This window comes from Heterocephalus glaber, unplaced genomic scaffold (genome assembly GCF_053883595.1).
Source record: "Heterocephalus glaber isolate CG9 unplaced genomic scaffold, H.glaber_assembly_v1.0 deba00001577, whole genome shotgun sequence".
Classification (NCBI taxonomy): domain Eukaryota; kingdom Metazoa; phylum Chordata; class Mammalia; order Rodentia; family Bathyergidae; genus Heterocephalus; species Heterocephalus glaber.
The window spans coordinates 22,446,918-22,466,598 of record NW_028258358.1 but is presented as its reverse complement, the minus strand read 5'-3'; positions in this window follow the sequence as shown (position 1 = coordinate 22,466,598).

The following is a 19,681-nucleotide window of genomic DNA, read 5'->3' as shown; positions in this document are numbered from 1 at the left end:
CAAAACCAAGTTGTTTAAACCAAGAGCATTTATTTTTCCAGTTATTAGTATAGACACTGGCAAGGCTCCACTGTGTGCCTGTATAGATGACCTGGTCTTTCATAGGATTGGCTGAACTTATTTTCAGTAGCTGAATCCAGGTTTAGTCTCAGTTGGCTCCATTTATATTTGTTCTAACTGAAAGAGTGGGAATATTTTCTGATCAGTAATATAATCCATCATAATTCTCTACTTCTCAATGGCACCATCTATAAAATAAAGATGGTGCTTCTGATACTTAGTAGTACTTGGAAAATCAGTGGTAGCGATGTTAGTACAGATATAGTGTACTACAGAATATATTTTATAACAAACACCTTCTCTCAATCACTACTCAGATACATATTTACTTCTCTGTGTAACCTCATGTAATTTGATATACCTGTACTTCCATTTTAGAATAGGCATAAACAATATCCATTTTTCTCTGAATAACTCATAAAGTAGAAATAACAAATAGACATGATTGGAAAAATACTAGCTTTCTTTTTGTCTACAGTGATTAAAGTTATATGATTAAGTGATAGTGAGTATTATTCTTTATTATACTTTTGTCATTCATTAGGAAGAAAGTAGGCTTTCTTGCTGTATTTCTCTTCTATTTGGTTAAGTGATTTGATGACTTATTAATGAGTAACTAACATAAGTAGTGTTTGGGGTTTAATTTTAAAAGTTGGTTGATAAAATAAAAATACCTGAATGTTTGTCTACAAGATTTTCCAAGGGAGCATTAAATGTATCTGATATATCAATGGTCTGATACATGGTCTACTAATTGCAAATTAATTTTTATAATTACATTTTTCATAACCATGTGACTTTATATAAATCTTATTTTCATGATTTAGAAATTTTAATTTGTACTCAGAAATGTATGCAGAATGTGAAATATACGCATGCAATCATATAAAACATGTGATGTTGCATAGTAAATTGAATCTTTGAAGACTTCAATGTTTTTCATTCAGTTGAAGAAGCCAAACATAGTTATAGTCTCTTTAGTTATCTAATTCAAGAAAAATGTTGATCGTTTGCCAAAAATAGCTTAAGCTTGACTTACTTTTCAAGGTCTCCTTAAATATCTGTGAAATGTCTACAGCGAAAGCTTAATGTAATATTGTTAACATTTATACATACGGTTAATGAGTCATGTGGTTAAATATATGTAAATAAAAATAGATCATACCTAAGTGATGCTTAGGTATGATATGACCAACAAAAATCAGTGTATAAATGGAATAGATAGACAGAAATGAGTTTTAATGAAATAATTTCTGTGAAGTATTATAATTAATCAAGTAAATAAATGTATATTTGTCTTTATGTATCAGTTTATCTTTTACATGATAGAAAATGGATAAGTAATAATTGACATATAATTACATTGTTTTATTCTCTGCTAATATCATCTTTTAATTTTTTAATGTTTCAGTCTGGCTACCAGTACTGATTATCCTTCTGTCTGCCTGTCTATCTAGCTATCTTTTATGTATTGATATATCTATTTATCTGTCCATTCAGCCAAGCAAATCAGTTAAGATTACCTTTTACTACAAGTAACAAAAAAGTCCAACAAAGGTAATTTAAGTCAGTATATCAGGGATTTATTTCTTTCACATACCAAGAAATACTGAGTCTGTAGTTCAAGAATAATGAAAAAAGTCAAAGAGATTCTCCAGTGCTTGGACTTCTTTTGTCTGTTAGTTTATAGATGAGCCCTTATCACAGAAGTAAGAGTAGTGATGATTGGTGCACCAAATCAACCTCTAATATTCAAGTCTTCAACACCATTAAATTTAATTTCTTGTTCATCTAAAGTCTCATACATTACTTTAAAATTTAGCAAAAATTAGTTGAATACGCAGTATAAGTTTTGAGTTCCTTAATGGATAGTATTGTGCTTTATTTATCTCCTTAGATCATTATTTATCATTGTGCTGAGAAATATTCAAATGTTCTAGAAAGAAATACTATAAAGTAATATTTCCAGCAATTGTTTTATGTGCTTCTTTATGATAATATCACTGACTGCCTATATGCAGCATAAAGAGTGAAGGCTAAAATACTGAATGCAGTTACTTTGAGACATATTCATACTCTGGATTTGTGGAAAACCTTGTATTTCACTAGGAGAATTTATTTGGGAGGGAGGGTGCTTTCCACTCTTTATGAATTTCAATCTAACCCCTGATAGGTTTCCATTTATTTCTCTCAACATTAAAATTTAAATACCAGAAAAGAAGATATGAAAGTATAATAATGAAATAAGAAATTATTTTGAAACCTGATGAGTAACTATAATTTTAACCAATTAATTTATGTATATACTTCCTATGCCTATGTGTACATATGTATGTAGCTAATTGTGCAGTTTTCTTTGCAGTTAATATTGGGCAACACTTGGCATACATAGTAGAGACACTTTTTCTCCCACTGTGTTGAAAGCTGAAACTTAATGGATCACAGAAATTACCTGCCTGCACTGCTAAGTTACTAGGTATCAACTGCAGTAGGTATAATAAAAAGCACACAAATATTGCACTCTTTCTGTTGTAGGACATAAGATGCATATGATAATGGTATTTTTCTTTTCAGACATGTTTCATATGGACATTGATAAACTATGAATACTAATTTATTTTTATATTCTCAAAAAGCTCCCTCATTATTTCATGAGATTATTAAAGTTTAAAAATACCCATTTTTTGACAAAGAAATGAAAATTCCAAGGGATTTTCAATGAGCCATGAAAGTAAATAACAATATATGGAGGCCTTTGTGTTATTTTTGTGACATTAGAAGCATTGTAAAGCTGTGTCTCTTAAACTTTTATTTGTATGGATAACTGATTCTCATATGCTTTTCAATTTTATTGTAAAGGACTAATACAGATTTGAATACAGTGATAGAGAAACAAAATATATTTAACATACATATTTTCAATTCTACTTTTATTCTATGAAGCAACCTATTATGTACTTTAATAATGCAAACAAATTGTTACTGTGTAGCACTTTTATTGATTGTAATAGAAATTAAGGCATATTTTCTTTAAAGTGTTTATTTTCAGACAAATATTTTGGAATAATTAATTTATCCCTTAGCACACATAAAAGTGATCATGAATTTTCAATATTGTTTCATGGATAACATATATACATATATGTATATGTGTATATATACATATGTATGTACATATTTATGTACATGTGTGTGTATATACATATATTGGCATATGGTTCTCTAGCACAGAAACCTATCTCAACATTCTTTTTTCTTATGATTGTGACATCTTGGAATAAACCAAAAAGTTTCAAGTTTCAAGTCCTTAAAAAATTAACATCTTTAGTCATTTGGACTGAAAGAAAAAAAAAAAAATATATATATATATGTGACAAACAAAAGTCATACATAAACAATCTTGAAGGAAGAAAGTTGTTCTGAGAGTAAATAAATATATTTAAAAATGACACCTTCAAATTTTAAATTGGAAATTTCACCATTGTGTCACTGATTCCATTTTGAAACAAGTAAGTTATTAACAGCATTTTGAATCCAGTGTATATTTTTAAGGAGAAGCAAATAGATATTTGTAAAATAAGTATAAATTAAAATTTATATACACACAATTATATTTATGAGTAAATGCTTTATGGTTTAGATGAAGTGGAATTGAAAATGTTGAACCATAGCTTTCTTCCAAATAGTCTTCATTTTTAAACTGCTACACAAAACCATAAAGTGGTATATATTAATGGGGTAATATGGAATGTTTTGATGCACATATACACTGAACACTATTAAATAAGATTAAACATATCTGTCTCTCTAAATATTTGTTATTTCTTTATGGTGAAAATATTCAAATTCTTTCTTAACCTTTTTGAAATGTACACTGCATTGTGAATTATATTTGTCCTGCTATTCAAGAAATTCCTAGACCCTCTCATTCCTAATTGTAACTATTATCCAATCATCATCTTTTACCATTCCCTCACTCTTTCCTTCCATCCTAGACTCTGGTAAACACCATTATTCTTTCAACATCTACAAGATCAATTTTGCTTGGGGTCCACCTATGAGTGAGAGCATGCAGTGTTTGTTTTCCTGTGTCCATTTTATTTCACCTAACATAAGAACCTCCAGTTCATTCATGTTATCACAAATGACAGGATTTCATTCTTTGTATAGGCAAATAGTTTTCCATTGTGTATATGCATCACATTTTCTTCATCCTTCCATCACTAGATGGACAGTTACATTGTTTCCATTTCTTGGTTATTGTCAATTATTTTACCTGTTTTTAAAGGTAAAATAATGTACAAGAAGAGAGGTAAAACTAATATTTTAGCATGAAATGAATACCTACATGTTTATTTCATTGGTAAACACTGCATATATGAAGTTAGAATTCTGTAAATGAGAGTAATGATGAAACTCTAACATGAAATGAGCATTTACTACAAAAATAAGACAAGTTTGATACTCTGTAGCCAGTTTTTATTTCTCCTGATCATGAAAATTATGTAAGACTATCTTTGCATTGTACAACTTCAGAGAAAAGAGAACTTTTTAATTTTAGACACATTTTGGGGTTTCCTATTTACAAGAAAAAATGTGAATTAGACAATGTGTATTTAGTTTCGTGTTTTGGACTTCTTTACAATCTCTCAAGTTCTTATTTAAACTGAAATATTAATTGCACCCAACACACTGGATTGCAGTAGATTAAATATATAAAACTCATTGGAACAGAATGAAGTGTATTACAAAGCTGTATACACTGCAAGATACTATTTAAAATGTTAGACAAACATGATTGTGGTTAAGTGACATATGTAATTCATTTTTATTTAATTATTTTAAATACACACACACACACATATATATATATATACGTTATTGAGAATGAAAGCTAATGACAGCAACAATATCATCATATCATTCCATCCTCACCGCATAGGTTACTTTGAAATTTCTAGAAATTTCTGAAAATATTTTCTCCCCAACTAATTGTAATCTCTGATAGTGATAGTTCTTTCTTTTTTGACATATCAGATAGCTATAACAAAACATTATAGCCTACCTCATTTCTTCCCTCAATACATAATATCTTCCTTTGCATATTAATCTCTAGGTTGGAGCAATATCTATATTTATTTTAGTTCTAAAAATAAACTATCTTATTCTTCTGAAGTACTGTACATATAAATTCAGATTAATATTCTAAAATCCTTCAAGTTGCTCCATATTTTGCTAATATTTTAGAAATAGGTGCCTTTAGAAATCAACAAGATCAATATTTTCTTAACATGTCAATATTTTCACTTATCCCTAAACTAAATTTTCTATATGTGAATGAGATTCTTTCATGTGCTATGCTTATTTGCACATCTAAATGGATAACGCTTTAGAAGCAATACCAAGTAGTGACCTTTCCTCCTTTTCCACATGCAGAGGAGAGAAGGAAGACTAGGAATACATGTTAATTACTGCCGCAAACTCATTATGTCAAGTGCTTGCACATAAGCAAGTGATCTGCCATCCCTTTTTCTTCCTGCCTTCATCTGTCTTTCCTTATCTGTGTTCTTTTTCTCCCTCTCCCTCTCCATTTGGTGGCATGCTCATTTTTCAATCACTTTACCTTGGCATCACTAACAAACCTTACTCTTTTTTTCTCCCACATCCAGGCTGTTCATCTAACACATTTCCAAATTCTGTTATTTCTTCCTGTACCTGTCCTTAGAAGCTGTCACTTCCTTTCTTTTCCTGGAGCCAAAAATCTCATCCTAATATCTCTATCCACAGGAACATGTTCTCTTCTTCTCCTCCAATGGTTTTTCTGTGATTAAACCACATAAATTGGGAAAGTTTCTGTTTTCCATCCAAGGTGATTATACATTTTATTTTAAATTACTTCTGAATCAACTGATGTTGAATTCCTCTGAATCACCTTGCTACTCTCCTTTCAGATCATGCAAATAAATCCGCCCTCTGTCAAATTTGCTTCCACATTGTTTCCAGGGCCTGATACAGTTTGATTATTGTTTCTTCCCACATATCTGACATAAACAATCTCACACTTTATACTTTTTCATTAGTATTTCTTTGAGGTACATAACATTTATATTCCTTGTGGGGACTTGCTGCATATACATAACACATTTGAATTCCTTTTTCCATCTACTTTCCCTTCCCCCTCTGCCCTCTCCACCCATCTCTCCATCCCCTTCCTTTTGTGTGTATGATTGCAGTACATAATGTTTACATTTCTTGCATGTATACTTTTGAATCCATCAGGATAGAATAGAGTACGTCGTGGTAACCTTTGCAAGCCCTGAGTTTCAGCTGTTTATAAAAACAAAGGACAATTTTCACTCAGCACCAATCTCAGGTTGACACCTGTCTGCATAGTGGTTTCATGGTGCCTTACGAATAAGTCCAGTGCTGACAGTTGCATTTGGTTAGTTTGTGTCAGAGGGACATAGGACTCTTAATCTGATGCTTAGTAATGACAAAGGGTACTTCTGCTCACGTATTTTAAAACTAAGAACATGATAACCCCCAAATTTGAAGTAGTAGGGATACTTATTTCCTTAGGATTCACTAAAGGTAAGAACAGCAACGTATTTGGACAACAGTAACATGATCTTCCAGAAATTCACAGTTGCTACAATCAGTCCCCAAACTTCTGCATGTATTTTGATGAAGAAAATTCAGTTGATCTGGAAACATGAATGGCATAATCTATCATCATCCCTCATATATGCTGTTGTCAGTTTGAAGAAAAGCTCTGGCGCATAAGTCTGAGTCACAAGGTCAAGCAAAATGTGTTTTGGACATATGAGTTCCAGAAGCACAGGTGAGAATGACAGCAGGAGGCCACTGCAGCTCCATCCACCCAGGTATTTATTCAGGGGGCAGGGAAGCAGAGTGGGAATGTCCTCTGCTTAAGAAACTAAATAGATGGAAAGAATCAATAGGGAATGCATTAGGCAGGACCTCATTGTGGGAGAAAATGTTGACTAAGTTCCGGATTCTTTTCTAAAATGCAAGACAGAGAACTGATGTGAGATTAAAAGGATTGCCATTCTTAATTGAATTGAAGCAGTATCGAGGTGAGATTCATTATTTTAACTAAACATGTAATTACATTTGAATTTGCCAATTGATTTTTCACTTCCGTGAAGCCTTTTAAACTCCATTTTAACTAAATTATGAAGTTTTAAATTCAGCATAATATCTACAAAATATTATTTTCATTGAGTATGTCAGTTGATTTAAAAAGTTTTTCTAGTAAACTATAATAATTATGATTTCTCATTTGACATTAGATAATGGGATCAATCAAAAATTCAGTGAATTCAGAAATGTTTTAATCTGAAATCCCAACTAATCCTGTAACATTTTTTCAAAAAGAACTGCCATTTATTCTTCCTCTACTTAAATTTCCTCTACTTTAATTTCTTTGGTTCATCGCTTACCAGCTGATTATGTTATAAACACTTCTGCTTTTTATAAAAATATTCCTTTATGTTTACCTGAAGTCTACTTTGCTGAAATTTCTTGTCTTTCATCATAGTTCTGCACACCCAAAGAAACAAAAACAGACATATTTCATCTTTTACATGAAATAAATTCAAACCTTTTAAAATTGCTAGTTTTTTTCTTAGATTTTATTTCATTTTTCCAAAATAAATTATTTAATATCTCTGATATTTTCTTATAGTCAAAGTGGTAGGTCTTTTACTCTCATCAAATTCCTCAGGATGGTTTCCTTCATTCAAGAAATAGTTGTATACTTTGTACTATGAGGAATCATTCTGATGAAAATTTGTCTTATGAAGCTTACAGTCTAATTGGAAGACAAATATTTAGAAAAAAATCACGTGTTGTACAGAATAACATAGGGTGATTCATGATCTGAAGGTGAATTACAATGTGCTTTAATCCGTTGTACATAGAACTATCATTCTGTACTAAATGTCACACTAGCATGATTAATCAATTTAATTTGCATATATTTTTCTGTCCCATTCTAAGCAACACCAGCATTTTATGCAGTTGCATTAAATTATTGACAAGTTGTATGATTTCATTTTTTGAATTAGGCTTTTAGGTATAAAACTATTAATGAATTTTTCTGTATGTCCTTGGACTAGAACTCAGCCCTTAGCATAGTCCCATATTAAGCAAATGCTTTGCCACTGAGCTGTATCTTCATTTCTGTACTTTTAGATTTTATCTTGAAATCATGTTTTACCATATAACAAACAATGCACTCCAAAACATGAACAAACAAAATACCAATGGGTTTTCATATTTGGTTAGAGTTATTTCGATGGAATTTACGTTAAATTGCAGCCCTATGTATGCTGGATTGTACAAAGGGAGTGGAGTGGTATGTAAGTTTTCCCTGGAAATTGTTGGAAGGTGTCATTTTGGATCACCAGAGACAATTTCTATTTGTACCTTTTTCCTAACATTCAACAATAAGCCAGAGTGCAATGACCGACTGTTTTCTTCCAGTAAAGAAGTGAAAGGCTCATTTTATTCTTTATACAACTTGGTAATCATAGAATGCTCAAGAAAGGCCCGAGGTAGAAAATGTATTAAGCTAGATAGAACTTAGCAATTTAAGGAATACTGCTGTTTTCTGTTCTGCAAAAATGAAAGAGATGATTGAGACTTAAAACATTAAGAGGTAAAAGAAATTGAATTCCCAAGATTAATTTTTTAAAGGACCCAAAAATTTGATTGTATTTTTCTCTTTTCGTGAAGAAAAGTTACAGTTCTAACTTACAAAGACAAAATGAAATCTTTAAATTCAGCGATATAAAGGGGAAAAATTTGATGTAAACAATTTACATACAGATAAAATTCATTATAAACAGATTCCTTGAATATGTCACTGATTTCAAGATCAAAAGAAATAAAGATGTCCTAGATTAATACAGTTAAGATAATTATAACTAAAACTCATACTTCATGGAAAAAATCATATATTATTTTGCTATTTGTTACTGGATAGCAGTTTTATGTGACCAATTTTCTAAAGTCTGGACTAAATATCTTAAATAAATATTAAATTTATGTATATGTCTACATATCATATATACACCATATATGATACATTCATGAAAATGTGATTCATTTTCCTATCTAGAATAAAGATAAGAATAAGGAAAATATGATAATCACAAGTAAGTTGATCAGAAGAAGCAATGAATATCTGTTTAAAATCACATTTTCATTCATCCTCGCTTGCTGTTGAAGCTCTCTGAACTTAGAATACTTTTCCGTTGTTTCTGTGTTCCTCAAGGAGTCTCTGAGTGGTTTGTATACTTTAAAGCAGGGTATAGTTGTCCTACAGGTCAATTTTTGCAATACTTACAATGTTGCTTCTTTAACAATACTTTTTTTCAGAATGTTCTGTGCTGTCTGGGCCTGTCTTGCAATTGATCCTGGATTTGAAGCTGACAACTGTGAACTAGTAGGAGAATGCTGCCACAGGAGCTGCCATGCCTGAAGAAAATTCAAAAAAAGGTCTGTTTGGGCAGGTTACAGTTCATGGCTCAATCACAAAGAAGGCATAGATTCTTATCTTCTGAGACCCTTTAGGCTGCATGGATTTTGAAATGAAACACACACACACACACACACACACACACACACATTTACAATATAATGTAATGCAGTACACAAAGTAAAAATTGCATAATACTCTAAAGAGACTTGGAGACAGTATCCCATAATCAAATACACTTATATTTCTGTACCCAAAGGGTATAGTAGTCACATTAAGGGGGATATACTGCAATTACAGTCTTTATTGTAGCAGTATTGGTTTTGAGTGAAAAATAAATCAAATAGTTTTAAAATTATGCTTTCATATATTTTGTTACTATAGGTATTATAAGCTTATATTCACAAATATTTGCTCTGAATCAAATATGTCCAGGTAACCTGGTAGGCATGGAAATAAGATGTGGGTGAGTGAGAAACATATATACAGCTTATTGGTTCCACTTAAGTTTTAATAAATCTAAGGTTTGGATTTCCATTGAGAAAAGGCTCTCTGCATAAGGAGTTAATTCATCTTTTCCTGTAATCATTCTGATAGCACATTAGAGGAACTGATCAACAATTACATCTTTATTATAATGGTTTTATTCATGCTATCTGTCTCTAGACTGAAATTCTCAGAAGCAGGAATGATGTTTTATTCATATTCACATTCTATGCCCCCAACTCTTGCTTATAATACTAGAAAAGTAAAAATATTTACCCACTATAAACAATGCACAAATTTTAGAGAAATAAGGCAAACAGTTAATGAATCTCAGTTATGTGTGCCAGATTACATTAAATTTCCTCCTCATCCCATCAGAGAATGTTTATTACAATAACACATAATTATTATATGTAAATATAAAAAGTACAGGTCCTCATCTTGATTTCCAGTACTCGACAAATCTCTAGTTGGAAATCTAATATGAATGCAACAGAAAGAATTTACAGTCATCATATGTACATTCATTAAAATATATGGTGAATTTAATTTGTATGAATATTGTCTGAAGAAATAGCATTCATTATCCATGACTCCTACTTTCTACATCTGCTAAGGAGAAAAACAGTAATGACGATATACACTATTGGTGTACAAAATGACTTAATGAGAAAAGTTGTTTCACACAAATACTATTTGACAGGCGAGCCCAGGAAAAGGAATAAATAGAATTAGTTTAAACGATGCTTTTGAGTAAACTGCAATATGGGAAATAGCATCACAGAAAGACAAGCTTTGTAAGGGTGCGAATTAATGCTTTATAAAAGATGTATATTGATAATTAAATAAGTAAATTGGTTTAAAAAGACAAAACTGAAAGGTCTTGACTAGGAAAGCCCATTACAAATGCCTAGGCAAAGAAAGGTATAAAGGGAATAGTACAGATAAAATTTAGATTTAGTAATTGTGCTCCATTCTAATTTAATTGATAGAATTCATTAAGACATTATAATTTCAAATAAGATATGCTTTTAAATTTAAATCTATAATGACAGTGAGGAGGTGACAAATTTCCCCAGACAGTGGAGATGTCAATATGGATTACTGCATATTTTCAAACATTTCTAAAAATTTCAATCTAATTAGCTTTCTTGGAGAGGAAGGATGACAAAATCTGATAGCCTTTATGCTCTGCTTGAATGGAATAATCTTTCTTGCTTTCATATATCAGATTATTTTCTTTGCATTTTGGTTTGCACTTCTCTCTGTGGCTCTCCTTGATCCATCTCAAAAAATTCCAGACTCAATTTATTTTTCCTGCTATGCCATAGGCATCATTTTCTTCTCCTTGTAAGACATTATTTGTCTAATGACTGTTCTTTAAAAAATTTAAACTACAATTGTTTGAAGTTTCAATTTCCCTGGGCCACTAAGAAAGAAAACTGATGTTTACTAGTGTAACCAATTTGTAGATATTGAGATCTAAAGCATATGTGCTATGCTATAAATTGCATGAGAAAACTTTTCCTAATAGGTATAAAAATAGCAATTTGAGACAACAAATAGAAAAAAAAAATGAAATTAGAAACAGCAGAAAACGCTTAAGATTGGGGTGGTCAGTCAGCTGTAGGTATGCAAATTGCCTTTATCTTGTAAAGAAAGTATCTGAGAAGAACAGAACTCTTACAAAACATTGAGGATTAGTAGTGTCTAACAACTATGTTGTTAGAATACCATGAAAGGTGGCTTAATAGAGCAATGGCCTTTTTACATTTGCTATAAATTATTTAATAGCTTTTTGTAGCATTATCTTCTGTAACCCTCCTACTTCCATTAGTGTATTAGTGTAGTAGTATCATCACAACAGCTTTCCTCAAATCACAAAATCAGTTTATGTTTTTTTTTTTTATTTTCCTATTTTGCAGCTTGTTTCTATTCTACATTTTGGGTGAGAATTGGATTTGAAATCTCAGAGCCACTATCAAAGTTAGATAAAGTTTTTACATTTACTATTTATACAAGAAAGGGATGAAGGCTAACTTTTAGAAAAATTAAGTGAACTCTGCCTCTGGTATCTCTCCATCTGTTCCTTTAACCTCTTTCTTATTAACTTTTTTCACTCATTAATTAACAATATGACTTTGAACTGCCTTTTGACTGACTGAAATATCCTTTTTTATTTTCTTGGGTAGGGCTCATATAATTTTAACATGTCATAAATACTCTTTCCCATTGGAATTTACATATTCATTATTCCATTTCTTATGCTCAGTATATCTATTTGAGACTTATCAAATGTTTACTCATTTATCTCATATATATTCACACTGAAAAAAAAAGATACAGGCTTAGTATTGATGGGAACTTGAAGACTCATAAGTATTCAAACTAAATTCAATAATTACTCAGTATCTAATATGTAGAAAGTACTTCACAATAAAGAATGTAAAAATAAGAAAATACCTCAAACCCTTCATCTACAAAGGAAAGAACAGTGCAAATTTTCTCTCTGTGAGAACCAATGAAGCACATCACAGAGACTGCAAAAGAATTGCACTTGAGATAGAGACAGTCATATTTATCCATTTATGAATGGAAAGGTTTGACAGTCATACATAAATGGTAAAATTTCTAGATTTTATTTCCTAAGAAAAGGAGGCATTCAGTTATATAAAATATTAAATTTGATAATAGGTAGTTATAAAATATTACACCTAATAATAGGCTGTTAGTAGATAGTAAGAAAATATTAAATTTGTTAGTAGGTAGATATCAGAGTAGGAAAGAGATTGAGTTTTTTGTAATAGAAGAAAATGAGACAGAATGATAAAAAAAAATACAGAAACAGGCAAATTGGGGTCATCATTACTTACCATGGTGAGGACTTTGAAATGTCTACCCCACAAAGTACTCGGTGAGATGCAATTATGGGTAAGAAAACTAATAGCAACAACAGGGAGAATGCTGTCATACTAGGGTAAATTGCATGAGTTACTCTGCAATACTGGTGAATGGACATTCTGGGTAATGCAGTGACTAATGAGTGGAACTGACGTAGAGCTCTCAGTTATGATTCTCAAACAAAGTGTAGGATTGAATTTTTATTATCCATTCACCTAATAGGAAATGTAGTGGTGGTAGGGGATTTCACCACGATATAAACATAAACTAAGTCTTTATTCACTGCTAGCATTAGTGCAGCAATCAAGAGAAGTAGTTTAGTGTGGCATGCTAGATAGTCTTTATGATATATTTGCTAGGCAACAAAAGGCACTATGAAAATGTAAAAATAAGTAAGTTAAGAAAATATTCATTACATGGGTAGGATGGTCATCTTTGTCCTCCCTTTTAAGTCAGTATGTTTATAAATGCTTTGGGAGAATTACAATTAAGATAAATGTGAGTGACATTGCACAACACAGTTACTATATTAGTGTCTTAGGGGTGTGATAAGAATGTAATACAAGTTGAGTAGCTCAAGATAACAGATAATTATATTCTCGAAGTTTTAGAGGCTAGAGAAGTCTGAAATCAAGGGGTTCTTATGGATATGTTCCATTTGAAGCTGCGAGATGTGGATTTAGTTACCTTTCAGTATCTCCCAGGATTTGGCATTCCTTGACTGTGGCACTGTAACTCCAACCTCTTTCTCTGTCTTCATATGACCATTTTCCACCTGTGTTTCTGTCTCTTTGTGCTCCCATGAAATTCTCTCTGAGCTACATCTAAATTTGCCTTTTCTCACAAGGACATCAGTCGGATTAAGGCCCATTCTAATATGACTTCTTTTTAACTTGATAAATCTTTTAAATACTAATCATAAATAGTCATGTTCACAAGTATTGGGGATTAGGACTTTAATCTCCCTCTCTCTCTGTTTCTCTCTCTCTCTCCCTCCCTCCCTCTCTCTCTCTCTCCAATTTAGTCCCAACAGCTATAAAATTTCAATTGGTGCTAGCTCAATGGCAAATAATTAGAAACTAAGACTAATATCCTTGTGACAGCTTTGGCTTTCAGTGGCAGAATACAGGAACAACGTTCTTGTACTTATGAGAATAACTCATACATCTGTAGCAAGATACTTAGAGATACTGGACTAAGAAGAGATTCTTGTTTCCCAAGACAGCAAAACAAAATTCATGAACAGGGGAAACTGGTATTCCAGAGATCGCCCTCTTAGTAGATAAGCCTAAGAACTATGTGGAAGATTTTTTTCTATAATCTTTATAACAACTAGGAAAATTCTCATTACAAATAATTATATTAAAAATGGAAGAGAAATAAATAGTTGGAAAACATCACAGAGAAATACTATTTAATATTGAAGTACAACCCTTACATAGAGTTTAGAGGTATATTATATTAGGAATCTATTTTGTCTTGGAAGAAGTCAAATTAGAAATGTGCAGAAAAAAATAAGAGAACAAACAACTGCACTTTGTGATTAGAAACTGGCTGTTAAACTTTAACCGTTAATATCAAATTAAGTAGGAAATGTAAAAACAGCATTAAAAAAGAAGAAATTCTTTAAATGCTTAAGGTATACAAAGGAGAATTTCTAAGAATGTCAATTATAAAATGAGGAATATGTGGACCAGTCACTTGTTGCCACAGGACTTTGGAGGGAAGGGGGTGTGTGTGTGTGTGTGTTTAATAAAGAAGGCAAGCAGTATACTATATCTTTTATTTTCTTTTTTTAAAATTCTTTTATTGGTACATTTTAGGTATACAACACAATTACATTCCTCATTGGGAACTTGTACCTTTACACGATGCATCTTGGTTCTTATTTTTCCCCATTCCTAGCCCTCCCTTCAACCCCTCCACCCTTCCCTATTTACAAAGACTTTATTTCCATTTTTTCCATTTCTCAGCATTTTTCCTTTCCCTTCTTTCCTTTCCCCTGCCCCTCCCACTACCCCTACCACTTTGGAACATTTCTTCCTATTTTGCATTATAGATTATTCATTCTAATCATTGGTACATTTTAGGTATACAATATAATGACATTCATCATTGGAAATTTGCACCTTTACATAATCTCTCTTGGTTCTTATATTTTACCCTTGCCCGGCCCTCCCTTCAACCCCTCTATTCCTCCCTATTTACAAAGATTTTGTTCTTATTTTTCCACTTTCTCCTATTAATTCCATTCCTTTCTTTCCTTTCCTCTACCCCTCCCAATTCCTTCCCCTTTGCTCCTTTTCTTCCTATTTCACATTACCTATTATACATTTAGTCCTTATTTACACTTTCAGTTTCTAACACCAGAGAAACTATTCGGTATTTATACATGTGTGTCCTATTTATTTCACTTAAGAGTATGACTTCAATGTGCATCCATTTAGCTATAAATAGCTCTAATTTCTCATTTTTTATGGCTGAGTAGTACTCCATTTTATTAAAAAAAACACATTTTCTTTATTCAGTCTCCAGTTGATGGGCATTTGGGCTGTTTCCAAGTTTTAGCTATCACAAACTGTGCTGCTATGAACATGGGCACACATATATCACTGTGGTATGATTCTTTTAATTCTTTGGGGAAGATACCCAGCAGTGGAATAGTGGGGTCAAATGGGACTTCCAGTCCTAGTCCTTTGAGGTATCTCCATACTGATTTACACAGTGGTTGCACCAGTCTACACTTCCACCAGCAGTGGAACAGGGTTTCTCTTTTCTCACAGCCCCACCAGCCTTTCTTATTGGTTGATTTCATGATAGTAACCATTCTTTCTGGTGTGAGGTGGAATCTCAGCATTGTTTTCATTTGCATCTTTCGAATAACCAGTGATGTTGAACATTTTTTCATGTATTTATTTGCTATTTCTACTTCCTTGTTTGATAAATACCTGTTCACTTCAGACGCCCATTTTCAGATTGGGTCTTTAAATTTGGGAGGTCTGATCTTTTTAAGTTCTTTATAGATTTGAGATAGTAGACCTTTGTCTGAGGAAAAGCAGGTGAAGATATTTTCCCACATTGTGAGTTGTCTCTTCACAATGCTGGTGGTTTCTCTTGCTGTGAAGAAGCTTTTTAATAAGAAGAGATCCCATTTGTTGATTGTTTGTGCTAGTTCATGGGCAACTGAGGTTTTGTTCATAAAATCTTTTCCTACACCAATGTCTTCAAGAGTTCTACCTAACATCTGTTCCAACTGGTTCAGCGTTTCTACTTTAATATTTAGATACTTAATCCATTTTGATTTTAATTTAATGCATGGTGAGAGATATAGGTCTAGTTTTAATCTTTGGCAAGTTGAAACCCAATTTTTCCAGCACCATTTATTAAAGAAGCTATCTTTCCTCCAGTGAGGGGAGGGTGTTTGGCACCTCGATCAAAGATAAGATGGCTGAGTGTGCCTGACATTGTTTCTGCATCTTCTAATCTGTTCCACTGGTCCTCAGGTCTGTTTCTTTGCCAGTACCATGCTGTTTTTATCACAGTAGCTTTGTAGTAGAGTTGCAGGTTGGGGATTGTGATACCCCATGCCATGTCTCTTATACCTAGAATTGCTTTTGCTATTCTGGGTCACTTCTTGTTCCAAATGAATTTTTGGATTGTTTTCTCAAGGTTCGTGAAGTATGCTGCTGGGATCTCAATTGGAATTGCATTGAATCTATATAGCAGTCTTGGAAGTATGCCTATTTTCACTATATTAATCATTCCTACCCAGAAGCAGGGGATGTCTGTCCATTTTTTGATATCATCTTCAATCTCTCTTTTCAGAGTGCCATAGTTTTCAGAGAAGAGGTCTTTGATTTCTTTCATTAAATTGATTCCTAGGTATTACAGTTTTTTGGATTCTATTGTGAAAGGAATTGCTTGCCCTATTTCTCTCTCAGTGAGTCTGTCATTCATGTAGAGGAAAGCTATTGATTTTTGTGTGTTGACCTTGTAACCAGTTACTTGACTGAATTTGGTTATTAAGTCTACAAGACTCTTGGTGGAGTTCTTGGGGTCTTCTATATAGAGTATCATATCATCTGCAAATAATGACAATTTGACTTCTGCATTTCCTATTTTTATTCCTTTTATTTCTTTCTCTTGTCTAATTGCCATGGCTAATGTTTCCAGAACTATATTGAACAAGAGTGGTGATAGTGGACATCCTTGTCTTGTTCCTGATTTGAGCATGAAGGATTTCAGGTTTTGACCATTTAGTATGATATTGGCTGTTGGTTTTTCATAAATGGCTTCTATCAGTTTGAGGTAGAGACCATCTATTCCAATTTTTTGTAGGGTTTTTATCATAAATACATGTTGGATTTTGTCAAATGCCTTTTCTGTGTCTATGGAGATAATCATATGGTTTTTGTCCTTGGCTCTATTGATATAATGTATTACATTGATTGATTTGCATATGTTGAACCATCCCTGCATCCCTTGGATGAATCCCACTTGATCAGGGTATATGATCTTGATGATCTTCTACATTCTATTTGCCATTATCTTATTAAGGATTTTGCATCTATGTTCATTAGTGAGATTGGCCTATAGTTCTCCTTTTTGGGGGATCAAGGTGATGCTTGCTTCCAGGAATGAATTTGGGAGTGTTGCTTCCCTTTCAATTTCATTGAAGAGTTTAAACAGTAGTGGCAGTAGTTCCTCTCTAAATGTCTTGTAGAATTCACCAGTGAAGTCATCAGGGCCTGGGCTTTTCTTAATTATTAAGTTTCTAATTACATTTTCAATTTCATTGGCTGATATTGGATTGTTCAGAATTTTTAGGTCTTCTTTGTTCAACTTTGGTAATTCATGTGTATCTAGGAATCTGTCCATTTTTTCTGTGCTTTCCATCTTATTGGAGTATAGGTTCTGTAAGTAGGTATTGATGATCCTCTGGATTTCTGCTGGTTCTGTTGCAATTTCAACCTTTTCATTCCTAATAGCATGGATTTGGGCCTTTTCTTTCCTTTTTCTGATGAAGTTGGCTAAGGGTTTGTCAATTTTGTTGATTCTTTTGAAGAATCAACTCTTGGCTTCTTTGATTTTTTGTATCATTCTCTTAGTCTCCATTGCATTGATTTCTCCTCTGATCTTTATAATTTCCTCCCTCGTATTAGCTTTGGGGTTGTCCTGCTCTTCTTTTTCTAGAAGCTTGAGGTTCAGTATCAGGTTGTTTAATTGGGCTCGTTATGTTTTCCTAATATACATATTCACTGCTATGAATTTCCCTCATAAGACTGCTTTCATTGTGTCCCATATATTCTGATATGTTGTATTGTCATTGTCATTTAGTTGTAGGAACTGTCTGATTTCTTCTTTAATTTCCTCTGTGACCCATTGGTTATTCAGAAGTGTGTTGTTCAATTTCCACGTGTTTATGAAATTTTTCGAGTTTCTTTTGCAATGGATCTCCAATTTCATTGCACTATGGTCAGATAATATACAGGGGATAACTTCAATTCCTTTGCACGTACTTAAACATGTTGTATGTGTGAATATGTGGTCTATTTTTGAGAATGACCCATGTGCAGCTGAGAAGAATGTGTATTCTGATTTTGTGGGTTGGAGCACTCTGTAAACATCTGTTAAGTTCATTTGTTCAAGAGTTCGATTGAGTTCCAGTATTTCATTACTTATATTTTGTCTAGTTGATCTATGTGTTTGTGACAGTGGTGGGTTGAGGTCCCCCACTCCAACTGCATTGGTGCATATATGACTTTTCATGTTTGTTAGTATTTGTTTTATATAGTTGGGTGCACTAGTGTTTGGTGCATAGGTATTTATGATCGTCAGCTCTTCCTCTTGGATTGTTCCTTTTACAAGAATGTAGTGTCCTTCTTCATCTCTCTTAATCAGTGTTGGTTTGAAATCTACTTGGTCTGCAAAGAGGATAGCTACTCCTGGTTTTTGGGGGATTCCTGCTGCATGGAGTATTGTTTCCACCCTTTAACTTTCAGTCTATGAGTTTCCTTTTGAATTAAGTGTGTTTCTTGTTTGCAGCATATTGTTGGATTTTGCTTCTTGACCCATTCTGCCAGTCTATTTCTTTTGATTGGTGAATTAAGACCATTAACATTGATGGTTATAACTGAAACGTACTGACTTGTCATTGCCATGACTTTTTCTTTTTGTTGGGTTTTCCTCCTTTACATTTATTTTCTTGTTGTACCAGATGGGTTCATTCTGTTTTACTTCCTGGAGTTGTGATCCTCAATGTCTGTTCCTAGTATATTGTGCAAAATTCTTTGGAGTGCTGGTTTAGTATTCACGAAGTTCCTAAGGTGCTCTTTGTCATCAAAGTATCTTATTTCTCCATCAATTTTGAAAGATAGTTTTGCAGGTTACATCAATCTGGGCTGGAGGCTGTTTTCTTTTAGGGCTTGGAATATGTCACTCCAAGCTCTTCTTGCCTTGATGGTTTGTGTTGAGAAGTCCCCTGTGATTCTGATGGACTTTCCTTTGTATGTGATTTGTTTCTTTTCTCTAACTGCTTGTAGAACTTTGTTCTTCTGTTGTGTTTCTGGAATCTTAACAATTATATGCCTCTGTGTAGATTTTTTTTGATCAAGGCTATTTGGAGTCCTATATGCCTCACTTATCTGTATGTCAAGTTCTTTTCCCCTGCTTGGGAAATTTTCTGCCATTACTTCTGTGAAGAGATGTTTTTATATCATCTGCACTCTC